This window comes from Myotis myotis, unplaced genomic scaffold (assembly GCF_014108235.1).
Source record: "Myotis myotis isolate mMyoMyo1 unplaced genomic scaffold, mMyoMyo1.p scaffold_m19_p_15, whole genome shotgun sequence".
Lineage (NCBI taxonomy): Eukaryota > Metazoa > Chordata > Mammalia > Chiroptera > Vespertilionidae > Myotis > Myotis myotis.
The window spans coordinates 44,535,683-44,549,974 of record NW_023416319.1 but is presented as its reverse complement, the minus strand read 5'-3'; the positions used below and the strand labels follow the sequence as shown (position 1 = coordinate 44,549,974).

Here is a 14,292-nt window from a genome sequence, read left to right as displayed (position 1 = left end):
AATACTTTCAATAATAGATAAACATAGATTTGAAAATGCAAAAAAAGATCCTCTTGGAAAGACTGATAGTCAAGAAGGGCTCATTCACTTAGTGGTCCCTTTTGACCACATGGCTGTAGATGCTAAGAAGACTCCATACCAGAAGCATCTACTTAAACTCTGAGTAACTAACTTTCCACACGCTGTAACACCAGAACCTACATGGCAGTTAACAAGATTTTGATTAATTGGAAGTTAAGGCATAGTTACCTAGGATTAAAATTCTAGGGAGCATGCAGGACATACTGTTACACAGGGAAAAAAAGATGTAAGCAGACTTTATTGAAATAATTAGGAAAGGGCTAAGTCTGATTTAGGAAAAGGTCTGTACCATAAATATTTATAAAGAAATCTAGTTTTATTACTTCCAAGTACAAGTCATACTATAAAGGGAATTAACAACTATAAACTAAGAACAAACAAGCACTAAATAAGTAAAATGAGCTAAGTTAATAACACCATTGCCATTTATAATAGGGTTACATTACATAATAATATAACATGTCTATAAAACATTTTAGGTAGTATAAGAATTAATTACTGGATTACAGATTTGAAAATAATTATATATAAATGGTAAGTAAGCCACAATTAGACATAACTCCTCGAGTTCTTTGTTTGAAAAAGTTATTGCTTTTTGGTTGGATTAATCCTTACTTCTGAATAGAACCTAATTCCCAAAAGAGATTATTTTAAACTTTGCTCTTAGAATCATGACTTCTTGGTCTAAACCACTGAAAGTTCTGAGTGCAGTGTTACCACTCGGGTTTTCCTGGATGTATGTGAAGAACCTTGAGATGCTTTATTTTCATGGATCATATGAAGTTCAATTTCCTTAAACGTAAGGTAGAATTATTTTCTTCCTTTATTAATACAAGCTAATATAAGAATATCAAGAATGTAAAAGAGATGTCCTAAATCAGTATAGACACAGTCCACTCTCTATTTTTCTGTATCTGGAGAGCGATATTATGAGAACTTTCAAAATAATGACCATGAACATTTGCAAGATCCTAAAATGTGTTCTAAATAATTAAAAAAAGGATTAAACAATGTTCAATAATATACTTTAAAAATATATTTCTATTGATTTCAGAGAGGAAGGGAGAGGGGAAAAGAGATAGAAATATCAATGATGAGAGAGAATCATGGATTAGTTGCTGCCCACACACGCCACACTGGGGATCGAGCCCACAAAGTGGGCATGTGCCCCGACCGCAAATCGCATCGTGACCTCCTGGTTCATAGGTTGATACTCAACCACTGAGCTATGCCAGCTAGGCAAATGTTCAATAATATTTAAGTTCAATTATATTTTTGGTACATTCTTATTTTTTTGAAATGTGGTTAGTGGGTTTACAGGGCTATCAAAAAAGAACCTCATACAATTAACCAAATAGTATTCATGAGCATGACCTATTCCATAGCCTTCTAGACAATTTACTATATAAGCATATGAAGTACCTCACTAAATCTTAAGACACACTGATAAGAATGGGCATTAGTCAGTCAATGAGGCCCAGGTCTCGCATTAGGACTTAGCTTCTTAGGTATTACTAGTAAATGGGCCTGAAATAGCTGTGGGATCAAGTAGCAAAATTATCTTTTTGTCCTAATTATAGAAAAATGACAGTTTTGATGAAGTACTTAAGAGATTAAGGTAAGTCAGAGCCCTTGTTTCTCAATTCTAACCAAACTTTTTTGTAAAGTGAGAAGAAAAAGGTTTGGGCATGATGAATCATGAGCTACCCCAATCAGACAGGAAACAAACACTAACAATTCAGATTTGTTTGATGTCATTTATTAGATAAGACATTCAGGGTTTGAATGAGATTTAGCTTATTTAAAATACAAAATAGTAAAATTCAAGTATTTTCCAGACAGTTTATACAAACAAATAATTTACTTTTCACTTGACTACGACATAAGCTCCACTTCTAATGGCTTAAGAGGCCAGACTGGCTAGAATCAAAACTCCTCACACATCTGTAATGCTGTGCCCATTATAGTAGAGATGGTTAGTAGATTATAGTAGACAATCTACACCAGTGATGGCGAAACTATGACACACGTGTCAGAAGTGACACGCGAACTCATTTTTTTGGTTGATTTTTCTTTGTTAAATGGCATTTAAATATATAAAATAAATATCAAAAATAGAAATCTTTGTTTTACTATGGTTGCAGATATCAAAAAATTTCTGTATGTGACACGGCACCAGAGTTAAGTTAGGATTTTTCAAAATGCTGACACGCCAAGCTCAAAAGGTTCGCCATCACTGATCTACCCTAAGAAAAGAGAAAGCTGCAAATTGACTGTCCCTCTGTGATGTCCACCAGCCAATCAGGAGTGAGTATGCAAATTAACCCAACAAAGATGGCAGGTTAATTTGCATGCGCAGGTGCTGAATGGCCAGGGGCGGGGCAGCCACTTGCACACATGCCGGCGCCAAGCAGCCTGGGTCCCGGGGATGGGTGTCCTCAGGACCCAGGCCGCTCTGAGCCTGTAGGCCCGCGTGTAGGCCCAGAGCAGCCGGGGTCCTGGAACACCCCCAGCCACTCCGGGCCTACATTCGCAGGCGCCGAGTGGCCGGGGGGGGGGGGGGGCAGGAACATCCCCAGCACCCAGGTGCGCTGAGCTGGTGCACATGCAAGCGGCCGGGGGCGGGGTGGGAACGTCCCCCACAGCAAGTGAGCAGATAGTAGGTCGCTGCTTGCCACTGGCATGCAGCGAGGGGCAAGCAGTCCCCCGCAGGCCCCCACAGAGAGCAGACAGCAGGGTCCTGCTTGCCCCTGGCCCTGGTGGCGAAGGGCAAGCAGGCTCCCACAGAGAGCAGACATCAGGGCCTGTGATGGCGTCAAGCAGGCGGGTCTGCAGAGAGCAGAGAGCCATGGGGAGCAGGCCTAAGCCGTCAGTAGGACATCCCTTGAGGGCTCCCAGATTGGAGAGGGTGTAGGTCGGGCAGAGGGACCCCCCCTCCCGTGCATGAATTTGTGCACTGGGCCCCTAGTATCTAAATAAAAATAAAATAAAAAATTCAGTTGCTCAGTGCCAAAGAGATAGATTGAATGTTTCTGTAGCCTTATCCCTCCTAAATTAACTATATATTTTAGTACTGTGGACACACAACCTCATGATAATATCCTTAGGAAATTAATTGTTAATTACTTGTTACTGTTTTGTTGATGTCACCTCTAAATTGTAGGGAAGATATAATTGAAGAGGATACATAGCAGGATGAAGAGGCTGGTAGGCAGGTGTTTTTAACCTTAAGGTAGACTGCAGTCACCACCTCTGCCACTGCCACAAGGCATGGAAAAGACAGAAAAATTATGGCAAAAATTCCACCAGAACGTGAAAACCATGACCGGGTAAAACCCAGAACTCTTAAGATTCTTTAAAGAGGCTCCTGCACCTTGGCCATTCCTTATATTGAGGTAATTTCCAGAATATTAATGTTTTTGTTTGCTTGTTTTCTATCATCCTTTTATTTGGAGATTATTATAAACTACCAGAAAAGTGTGGAGAAAAATAATCCATAGAACTACTCCATAATGTTTATCTAAATTTACCAGTTTTTAGCAATTCCCCACATTTTCTTTATCGTTCCTCCCATATATATGTATATATTATTATTTATTCTTTCAAGCCATTTGAGTATAAGCTGCATATATTATACATTTGATTCCTTAATAATTCAGTGTGTATTTCCTAAGAGCAAGGATATCCTTTTAGATAACCATAATATAGTTGATAAATTAAAAAACTTAACTATTATTACTGTATCTAATCTATACTCCACATTCTAATTTTGTTAATTGTCTTTTATATAAAATATAGAGGCCCGGTACACAGATTTGTGCACCGGTGGGGTCCCTCGGCCTGACCTGTGGGGATTGGGCCGAAACCAGCTCTCTGACATCCTCTGAGGGGTCCCGGATTGCGAGAGGGCGGTTCTTGGTGATGCACCCAGAATTGGGCTCCCACCTCTCTGGTTCCAGGATGTGTCACCTGAGAACTGCAGCTGCCAAGTCACCGCAGTTTGGCAGCTCCTGCATTGAACGTCTGCCCCCTGGTGGTCAGTGCACATCATAGCTACGATTGAATGGTCGGTTAGGCTTTTATATATATAGATTTTTTTTAACCTGTATGGGGTACAGTCTAGAATCAAATATTATTTTTAGTTGTGCTAATTTATTTTTAATTTAACCTTGTAAATACAGAATGTATACATGTAGTATCCTATCTAATAAAAGAGAAACATGGTAATTGGCATACAACCGCTACCCTTCCCATTGGCTAATCAGGGTGATATGCAAATTAACTGCCAGCCAAGATGGTGGCCGGTAGCCAGGCAGCTTAAACTGAACATGAGGCTTGCTTGCTTCAGTGATGGACTGCAATGTTCCCCGCCTGCCTTGCCGGCCTCTGAGCTTGCAGTTTAAGAAACATTCTAACAAATATAGAAGCTAAACAAAACCCCAGAAACCTACTTTCAGCGAGCTGGGATCTCAGAGCTGGAGTTATACATTGTTTCGATTATAGAACCGAAACAAACCAGATACCTGCTTTCAGGAGCGGAGGCCTAAGAGCTGGAGCCTCAGAGCTAAAGCTGGCCCAGAATAAAAAAGAAAAAAGAAAAAAAGGAGCAGTTGGGAGCTTCAGTCCCAGCCTGAAAACAGCCCTCAGCCCCTCACCCAGACTGGCCAGGCATCCCAGTGGGGACCCCCACCCTGAAGGGTGTGTGACCAGCTGCAAACAGCCATCATCCCCTCATCCAGGCTGGCCAGGCACCCCAGTGGGGCCCCCCACCCTGATCCAGGACACCCTTCAGGGCAAACCAGCCGGCCCCCATCATGCACCAGGCCTCTATTCTATATAGTAAAAGGGTAATATGCCTCCCAGCACTGGGATCAGCGGAGCTGCGAGGCCTCCGGGCACCGGAATCAGCGTGACAGGGGGCAGCGCCCAAACCCCCTGATCGCCCTGCGACTCTATGTGTGACAGGGGGCGGGGCCACAACCTCCCTATCCGCCCTGCTCTGTTTGTGACAGGGGAAGGCGCCCCAACCTCCTGATCGGCCCTGCTCTGTGCCTGATGGGGGGAGCTCCCCAACCACCTGATCGCCCTGCGGCTCTGTGTGTGACAGGGTGTGGTGCCCCAACCCCCCCACCCCACGGGCCCTGCTCTGTGTGTGACGGGGTAGAGCCATAACCTCCCCATTGGCCCTGCCCTGAGTGTGACAGTGGCGGCGCCCCAACCCCGATTGGCCCTGTTCTGTGGGTGAGGGCGGTGCACCAACCCCCTGATCCGCCCTGCTCTGTGTGTGACAGGGGGCGGTGCCCCAACTCCCCTATCAGCCCTACTCTTTGAGTGACAGGGGGGAGCTCCCCAACCCCCTGATCGACCCTGCTCTGTGCATGACAGGGGGGAGCTCCCCAACCCCCTGATTGACCCTGCTCTGTGCGTGACAGGGGGCAGCGCCCCAACCCCCTGATTGGCCCTGCTCCGTGTGTGACAGGGGGTGGCGCTGCAACCTCCCCATCGACCCTGCCTTGAGTGTGACAGGGGGCGGTGCCCCACCCCCCAATCGGCCCTACCCTGAGAGTGACTGAGAGTGGCATCGCAACCTCCCGGGGCGGCGCCCCAACTCCCCAATCAGCCCTGCTCTGAGCCCAACCAGGGGCTGCACCTAGGGATTAGGCCTTCCCTCTGCCACCCGGTTGTTATCTCCCGAGGAGTCCCAGACTGCAAGAGGGCACAGGCCGGGCTGAGGGACTCCCCCCTACCCCCCAAGTGCACAAATTTTTGTGTACCAGGCCTCTAGTATATATATAAAAGCCTAAGTGACTGAACGACCAAACAACCAGTCACTATGATGTGCACTGACCATCAGGAGGCAGATGCTCAACTCAGGAGCTTCCCTGTGGTGGTCAGTGCGCTCCCACAGCCAACCTCCCGCGGCCCCTCCCTCCAGCCAGTCAACCTCCCACTGCCTCGATTGGCCCCACTTGCCGGCCAGTTGGAGAGACCACACCTATGCACAAATTCGTGCACCGGGCCTCTAGTAAATGTATAAAAAGGTATGCTATAAAAACTCCCTCTCAGCTCTTGTCTCCCATTCACCCAGTTTCTAGTCCTAGTACTTTCCAATTAGGTTATCACGGTTATTGCTTTCCTGTATCTCCTTTCAGGATTTCTCTATGCATATACAAGCAAAACATTCTTACTGTTCTCCTTAAAAAAAGAAAGTATCATAATATGCAGGTTGTATTGGACCATGTTTTATCATTTGGAGATCTATGTTGGTAAACAGAGAATGCCCTCATTTTTTATTGCTGCATTCCAATAAATAGTTCATTGTATTTAAGCGTTCCTTTACTGATGGCTGTTTAGGTTGTTTTCAATCTTCTGTTATCACAAACAATGTTGCAAAGTACTAATGCTTTTATTTTAAATAGATCCTAAATTTAATTATTTTACTTAATAGCCAAGTCAATAATATAATTCCTACTTTATACAGGGAACTGACACAAGGAAATGAAGTTGTTATACAAATAGCATGAAATATGCCAGTGTCAAAGAAGAGGGGAAAGATGAGAATCCAGGAAATGCTTTGCTTTTCACTAGGATACACATACCAGGATGTGAGCAAAGACACCCTGCTCAGACTGGCCTAATAAACAGGGGAGTTAAACAAATGACAAATCTGCTAATAATAGAGATTTATAGAACAATCCTAATTAACAAAGACTGTTGGGAATGAAGAGCTCTGGGTTAATTTAATTTTTTGGTTAACTAAAGAAATAGCAGAAAGTCTTTTTAGTTGGAAATCTTTGTAAATGTATTAATATAATCATATACCATGACATCCCTGCTTTAATTAGTTTAGTTTATTGAATGGAATGAAATTTTACTTTGATAATAGAGAATCCTACAGCACAGTTAATGTCATTATTCTGAACATCAGTTCTTATTGTAGTTCCAAAGGCATAAGTGCTTTCATGAAAGGCAGGATAAATGGAACGGTGGCAAGTATACTGGATTAGGACTCAAAAGACTCATGATTTTAGTCTGCTTTTGGCTCAGCTACTTATTTAACAAATACTTAAGAGCTTATCATGTGTCAAGCACTCTATTGGAGACTTGAAATACAGATAGGAATAGGACAAAAAAACCGTTCTCATGGGACCTACATTCTAGTGAGGAAAGACAATGTACAAGTAACAAAAAGCTGAACAAGATAATTTGAGATAATAATAAATGCCACAATGAAAATGAAACAGGATGAGATTGTGAAGTATGACAGAGGAAAGGAGTTAACAATTTAGACGGGTGTTACTTCCTCACTGAGGTGGTGATGTTTGAATTGAGACTTCCATAGCAAGGACAGCTGTGTGAAGACCCAGGGCTAGAGTATCAAGTGCAGAGGCCCTGGGCTAGCGACAAGCTTGGGGTGCTTAGCCTGTTTAAGGTTAAGAAGGTCTCTAGAGTGAATGTGAGGAGATCAACTGTGTATGTGTGTGGTTGAAGGGGGGTGAAGGACGGGGAGGTGGGTTTTGATAGAATTTCATTCCAAGTAAAATGTGAAACCATTAGAAGGTTTTTTTGTTTTTAAATATATTTTTTATTGATTTCAGAGAGCAATGGAGAGGGAGAGAGAGATAGAAACATCAATGATGAGAGAGAATCATTGGTCGGCTGCCTCCTGCATGCCCCCTACTGGGGATTGAGCCCACAACCTGGGCATGTGCCCTTGACGGGGAATCAAGCCCAGACAGTTCAGTCTGCAGCTCTACCCACTGAGCAATACTAGCTAGGGTACCATTGGAAGGTTTTAACCAGGGAGTGATACGATCCCATCTTTAATTTTAAAAGCTTATTCTGGAAGTCTTATAGAAAATGGACTGAATGGTAAGGATGGCGAGAGCAGTGAATGATGCTAATTACCAGGAGACCTTCTGTAAGTCACACTCTTAACTTAAACTCAGGTTTACTATTTAGAAAATGAGCATTACACCTGCTTTAGCTATTTTCTGTGACTTTTATTTGGATAAGTATTAACAACATTATGAAAGCACTCTGTCAAACATAAAGCCCTATAAAATTTATAAGGTGTTTTTAAGAGCTTATTTTCTTCAATCAGGCAATGATAATAATATCACTGAATAATCGCCATGAGCTCTTTATAATCTGTTAGATCCTTTAGGGAATATACAGGAGAAATATGAAGACATGATCCTTCTTCTCAATGAACTTAGAATCTAGCCAGAAAGAGAAATCTAGCATGTGTGAAAGAATGTGTGAAGTATCATACAAGGTAATACTCCTTATAGTTGCAACAGAAGTTCAAGAAGGAAAAGAACAATGTGAATTTAATTAACTGAAAATGGTTTCATGGAGAAAACTGAACTTAAGCCAGGTATTGAAGCTGTGGCTAGTGAAGAGGCTAGGAAAAGAAAGGGATGTATATCCCAGAAGGCATGGAAAAAGAGGAAAGTTTATTATTTCAGGTAAGGCAAGAAATAACACAATTTGTGTTGGGTCCAGCCATCTCTAGGGAGACTTTGAAAGCCAGACAAAAGTTTGGATTTGCTATGGCAGGCAATGGGATGCAACTATAATTTTTGAGTAAAATTCAAATGCTTACTGTGCGCCCAGGTACTGCACCAAGTGTTTTATATACTTCATCTCATGCATTCTCACTGCAATCCCATGAATTAGGTATTATTGACCTGATTTTATGAATGAAGACATCGAAGCTCACAGAGGCTGTCAACTGCCCAGAGTCCCGTGGCAAAGTAGGACTTTGGAACAAAAAGAATGAGAAAAGAAGTAAAATGTGATTCCAAAGCTGCCATTCCAGCAATGTTGGAATTTCCAGCGACCGTTTTTCTGAAAAAAGGTGATCATGAAAAAAACAGATTTTGATTAAGCAGTATACAGCAGTTAACTGACATTTAAATTCCCCTCCCAAGCCCTGTACTGATAAACTAAATTTGACTAAATTGAGTAGATAAATGCCCCACAGAGAATAGAGGCAGTATAACATTGTCATTAAGAATATGGACCAGACTGCTTTGGTTCATAGTTCCAATTACTAGTCAATTTCCGTTTACTTGCTCGTAACCAAGTTAAACCTTCTGTGCCTTAATTTTCTTATGTGTAAAAAAGGGACAATAATAGTAATTATCTCACAGGGTTTTTTGTGAGCATTAAATCAGTTAATGCACTTAAAGCACTTAGAGCAAAATTGGCACAGAGTAAGCATTTAATGAATACATGCACATGAGTATTATTAACCTTAAAATGAAACTTTTGGAAACAGGAATTCATGTCTCACTTAAAACTGCTGCTTCTGAAGGCATGGTTTTGACCTTGAGCACTATTCTCATTTGCAATAATGTCTTTTAGTTTGTTCATGTTTTCTTCTAATTTTCCACAAATGTTTCAAGTAAATGCCAGTTAAAGTCTTCAGTGTTGAATGTACACAGGTAAGAGAATAAATGAGTGTTTGCTTTGAATATGAAAATATTTTTCATAGAAAAGTGACCAAGAAAACAATGAAAGATGTCATTACTGCTCTAAAACCTTATTTCCCCTTTGTTTGGTATACATTTATTCTTTAAGAGGCACCTGATATCTTTAATAGGTTCACTAAATGAAGCATATCACTTTAATCTTATACAAAGCAGCTCATTTCAACCTGTTCTCTGTTTCGTTCTATGCATTTGCTCCATTCTCATATCTATAAAAACTGGTTTCCTCTGCTGGCTTAGCTCATAGGTCACTGGCCATCCAGGGACTATCTAACCCTGTTGAGTTCCTATCTTTGATCCAATTGGTTACGCAAGGAAAAGAGCTAGGGCTCATGGCACAAAACATGGCTACTTAGGTAAGGGGCTATGGGAAAGGCAATTTGTCTGATGATCTCTACCACCCAGACAAAATGCTTGGCTCATTATAGGTGCTCAGTAAATATTTATTGAATGAATAGAGTGATTTTCATGAATACAAATCTAATTATGTTATTCTGTTAAAATCCTTGGATGGTTCTCTATTGAAGTTTTAACTCCAGGGCATGAATCCAGCCTGCTGTTCAAACCTCATCTTTTGCCATTTCCTGACCTGTAACTGTTCTCTTGTCACACTAATAATTTTTCAAGGTTTTTCATGCCTGTGTACATACCAAGTTTACTGCTCAGATTGTTTTTCACTATTAAGTTACCAAGTCCCAGGTAAGTCTTGTCTTCTTGGATGTAGTTCCTGACCTCTCGGGGTTCTGTTAGAAGCATAACTGATTAGTTCCTCTTGTATGCCATCATTTATAACCTTCACACACCTCTAAGAAAATACTTATCATACTTATAATTATTTATGTGCAAGGATTTTCTCTACTAAACAACAAACTCCTTGTGGGTAGGAATCATGACTTAACTTTATTCCCATCTCTTAGTTGTACCTACTACATGGCAGGTGCTCGATAAACAGGTATTATTACTGAATATTCCTACTGGATTTTAAATTCCTTAAGACTGGTCTCTGTCTCATCCAGCAGAGTATAACTCACATATATTTTCAAAATAATCTTGAAGAACTGTTGTATAACTATACTATACTTCTCTAGGTTAGTTTAGTAAACTAAAGATTCTAATTGTCAATAATCCTACTTTTTTAAAAAAACTTTTTACTGGGGTTACATTGGTTTGCAAAACCATACAGATTTCAAATGTACAACTCAATAAAACCTCATCTGCGCACTGTACCATGCGCCCATTGCCCTAAGCAAAGTCTCTTTCTGTCCCCACTCGTCCCCTCCACCTTATCCCCGAAACCCCTTTCCCTCTGGCTTTCACCACTCTGTTGTCTCCGTCTCTGTATTATGTATATACGTTTTTTTGGTTAATTCATCCACCCTCTTTCATCTAGCTTTTTAGAGTTATTAGGATTAAATCTAGTTTATAAATGCTTGTGTGAAAGGAAATCATACACCTGCTTGAAAATCAGAGGGTAGTGTGCTGTTTCACCAGTGAATAAATTCAATCTTGCACAAATTACCCTAAAAAAACCTTTCCAGATTTAACTCTACTGAAGACATCCTGTAGAAATAATGAAAATATGATTTGATTGTTGCCTTCAAGCAAGTTGCTTTCTATCATTCAGAAATAAAGACACTTTTATGACTCAGTGAACCTAGGTTCAGATCCTGCTTTCTGATATGGGGACTTTGAGTAAACACTCGGACTGGACCAAACCAAGGCAATCAAATGGGTCTAGTGACAAAGGTGGGTTTATCTCATGAGGACACTATATTTAAATCCAACTAATATTTATAGGTGTGTGATCCTTCCTTATAAAGAGACTAGCAGGGGTGGGCAAACTTTTTGACTCGAGGGCCACAATGGGTTCTTAAACTGGACTCAGAAGAAGGAGCTGCGGCTGTGTTTCCTGACGTTGCCATGTTAACACTGCTGCTGGTGAAGGAGCGGAGGGGAGAGCAAGAGAACCCTCCGCTCTTTCGGCTCCGCGGGCTGGATAGAACAGCCGAACGGGCCGGATCCGGCACACTGGCCGTAGTTTGCCCACGGCTGGACTAGGGGCTCTTAGGACTGGAAGAACAGAAAGAGGCATTTATTAGATAATGCATCATGATTATAGAAAAAACTGAGACGAAAGATCAACACGTTTCTTGACATTTTTATGGTTTAGTCCTAATCACTGCAGCAGTAGGATACTAGACATTATTGGTATTCTAAGTGTACCCCTTCTTAAAATCATGTATTTCCTTCTGAGTATAGCAGTAAAGATTTTCATAATAGATATACAAAGATGTTTTTGTTATTAAAGAAGAAACTATTGCCACCACTACATCTAACTGTAGACTTTCAGTAAGATTTCTGTTTGAATTGTTGATGGTGGCAGTGGCAAACATTTATGAAGCTTACAAAGGAAAAGTTGTATTAACTATCAGGGGGATCAATGCCTCCTTTTTTCTCTTTCAGATTAGAAAAAACTTTTAGAACAAGAAAGCACGGCTGAAATATCACTGATGTTTAGTGGTTTGGAGGGATGATAATGCCTCAAGGTAATGTCAAAGTTTTATACTGAAGGAAAAAGATTTTTTAAGCATTCTATACTGTACAATAAATTTAAATTTTCCCAAAGTATAGAGTTAATTTCAATGGGTGCCCTGACAAACAGAGATAAAAGTTGTGAGTGCTAATTATCGCCCAAGAAACTGAATTGGATTCACAGATCACTTGACTACTTGGAATACAGTGATAAAATCCAGTGAGTAACCATTTTATCCATTTAAACAGAACACTTTTCTTTAGTCGTTTGCTAATCTCTTTGCACTTAAAAGTAGATGAAAATGTGTAAATGTATGGTTAATTACCTGCTTAAAAAAACTCACGTACAATATTTTGCATTGCTTTTAAAGCTTGGGTGTATTCCTCCTCCTCATTCTTTATGAATAGAAGTTGCAGCATCAAGTTTTTACAAAGTTGCAGGAATAATTTAAAGATCATACTCATGCCTATCCAGAGATTAAGAAGAATGGCACACTATTATAAAGAAATGATAAAGACTTGTCCCAGAGCAGGTCATCTTTGTCATCCAATATTGTGCCAATTACTGGTAATTCCTCTTAGAATTGGTCCTAGTAATGATTCCTAAGTGGTGCTTCCATTTCCCTCCCAAAAGTAGCATTTTAAATAATTCTCAAACCCCCAACCAATTCCCACCCTCAGAAGGAATAGCTCATTAGGGGTCAAGTCTTACACTTTGCCAGTTATGTTGAACTAATAATAGTTCTTCCACCAAACAATACAAGAATCTGTATCTTTGTTTATGAGACTAGAAGATGGGAGGTAATTCAATTTAGGAACAACATCACATTGTATAGCTTTAGAGTATACATTCAAGTCTATGTAAATGGCACCTGCTAGTCTAGGCCTATTCATAGACCACAATACTATGTATACTTCCTCAGATGACCCAGAGGCAATATACAAACTGATCAGGTCACTGAAGTCAGTGCAGCAAGGCTGGTGTCATTAATTGTAAGGTATGTGAAGTTTTGACAATGGCTACATCTGGACGGAAGAAATTTGTGCTGAGCTAGTTAATTCTTTGAAAACACAAAGTAATGAAAAAGAAGAAGAAGAAAAGTCTCTATTTTTAATGTACTGACAAACTGTGCTAATACCCCCATTAAAATCTATTTTAAAAACTTCATTTCAGATAATATAACTAAATGTTCTATGTGAGCTATAATATATAAGTATTAGCAATTACTTTTTATTTTTACCATAGTGGCTGCTGATAAGCAAAGAGAAAAAAAACCCCATAATCTGGTTAGCTAATTCCTAAAGCCTCTATTTTGAGCATCTGAGGGTAAGGTTCACATTTTCTGACATTGATAGCAATACCCTAAATACTTGGAGGGTGAAGAGAACAAATACTGGACCACATAGGTGCCTTCTAATCCTTACATCAGGTGTCTTGGTTATAAAGGCCTGGAGACAGAAACATCTTTCACACTTTCAGGGAAGGTGATGAGCACAAACTTTGACTTTCTTTAGAGCATTATGTGGCTGGGAAATATGAAAATGTGAACATTTTATCTAGCATATTCCAAGGCTAGGAAGTCTTGGACTAGATATCAGATAACTCTTATTTTCTTGATTATACATTTACACAGTTAGTGGGAAGAGATGGGGATAATTATTGAAATCTAGCAGAAAGCCCATTATATTAGGTACTTAATAAATACTTAGTGACTGACTGTCAGTAGAATTTAAAAGACTCCTAAGCTAGCAATCAAGTATATTTTCTGGTAAACTATTTTTTACATCTATTTTAACAAAATAGAGAGAAGTTCTGTATTCCTTAGATATTTTCGTAGTGGTTACCCTGAGGATTACAATTAACATTCTAAGTATATAAAATCTAGTTTTGAATTGATACCAACTTAGCTTAATAGAATTCAAAACCTCTGCTCCCACAGCACCTTCTCTCTTATGTTGTTGTTACAAATTATATTTTAATACATGTATGCCCATTAAACATATAATTATTCTTTAATGTATTTGTCTTTTAAATCATGTATGACAAAAAGAGGAGTTACAAACAAAAAATACATTAATACTGGCTATTATATTTACCTATGTAGTTACCTTTACTGAAGTTCTTTATTTCTTCAAATGGTTCTGAGTTACTGTCTATTGTCCTTTCATTTCAGCCTGAATT

General features: G+C 40.1%; 1 protein-coding gene and 1 long non-coding RNA gene across 3 annotated transcripts in view; both read right to left on the bottom strand.

Moving 5' to 3' along the window:
- ADK (adenosine kinase) overlaps nucleotides 1-14,292 on the bottom strand; it is a 489,964-nt gene that overhangs the window by 39,628 nt on the left and 436,044 nt on the right. The gene's annotated exons all lie outside the window — the stretch shown is intronic.
- Nucleotides 268-12,572, bottom strand: LOC118670169. Its single transcript, XR_004972244.1, has 4 exons — nucleotides 12,437-12,572; nucleotides 10,229-10,321; nucleotides 697-873; nucleotides 268-284 (listed from the first exon to the last, which is right to left on the bottom strand). It is a non-coding gene; the product is annotated as an uncharacterized LOC118670169 (long non-coding RNA).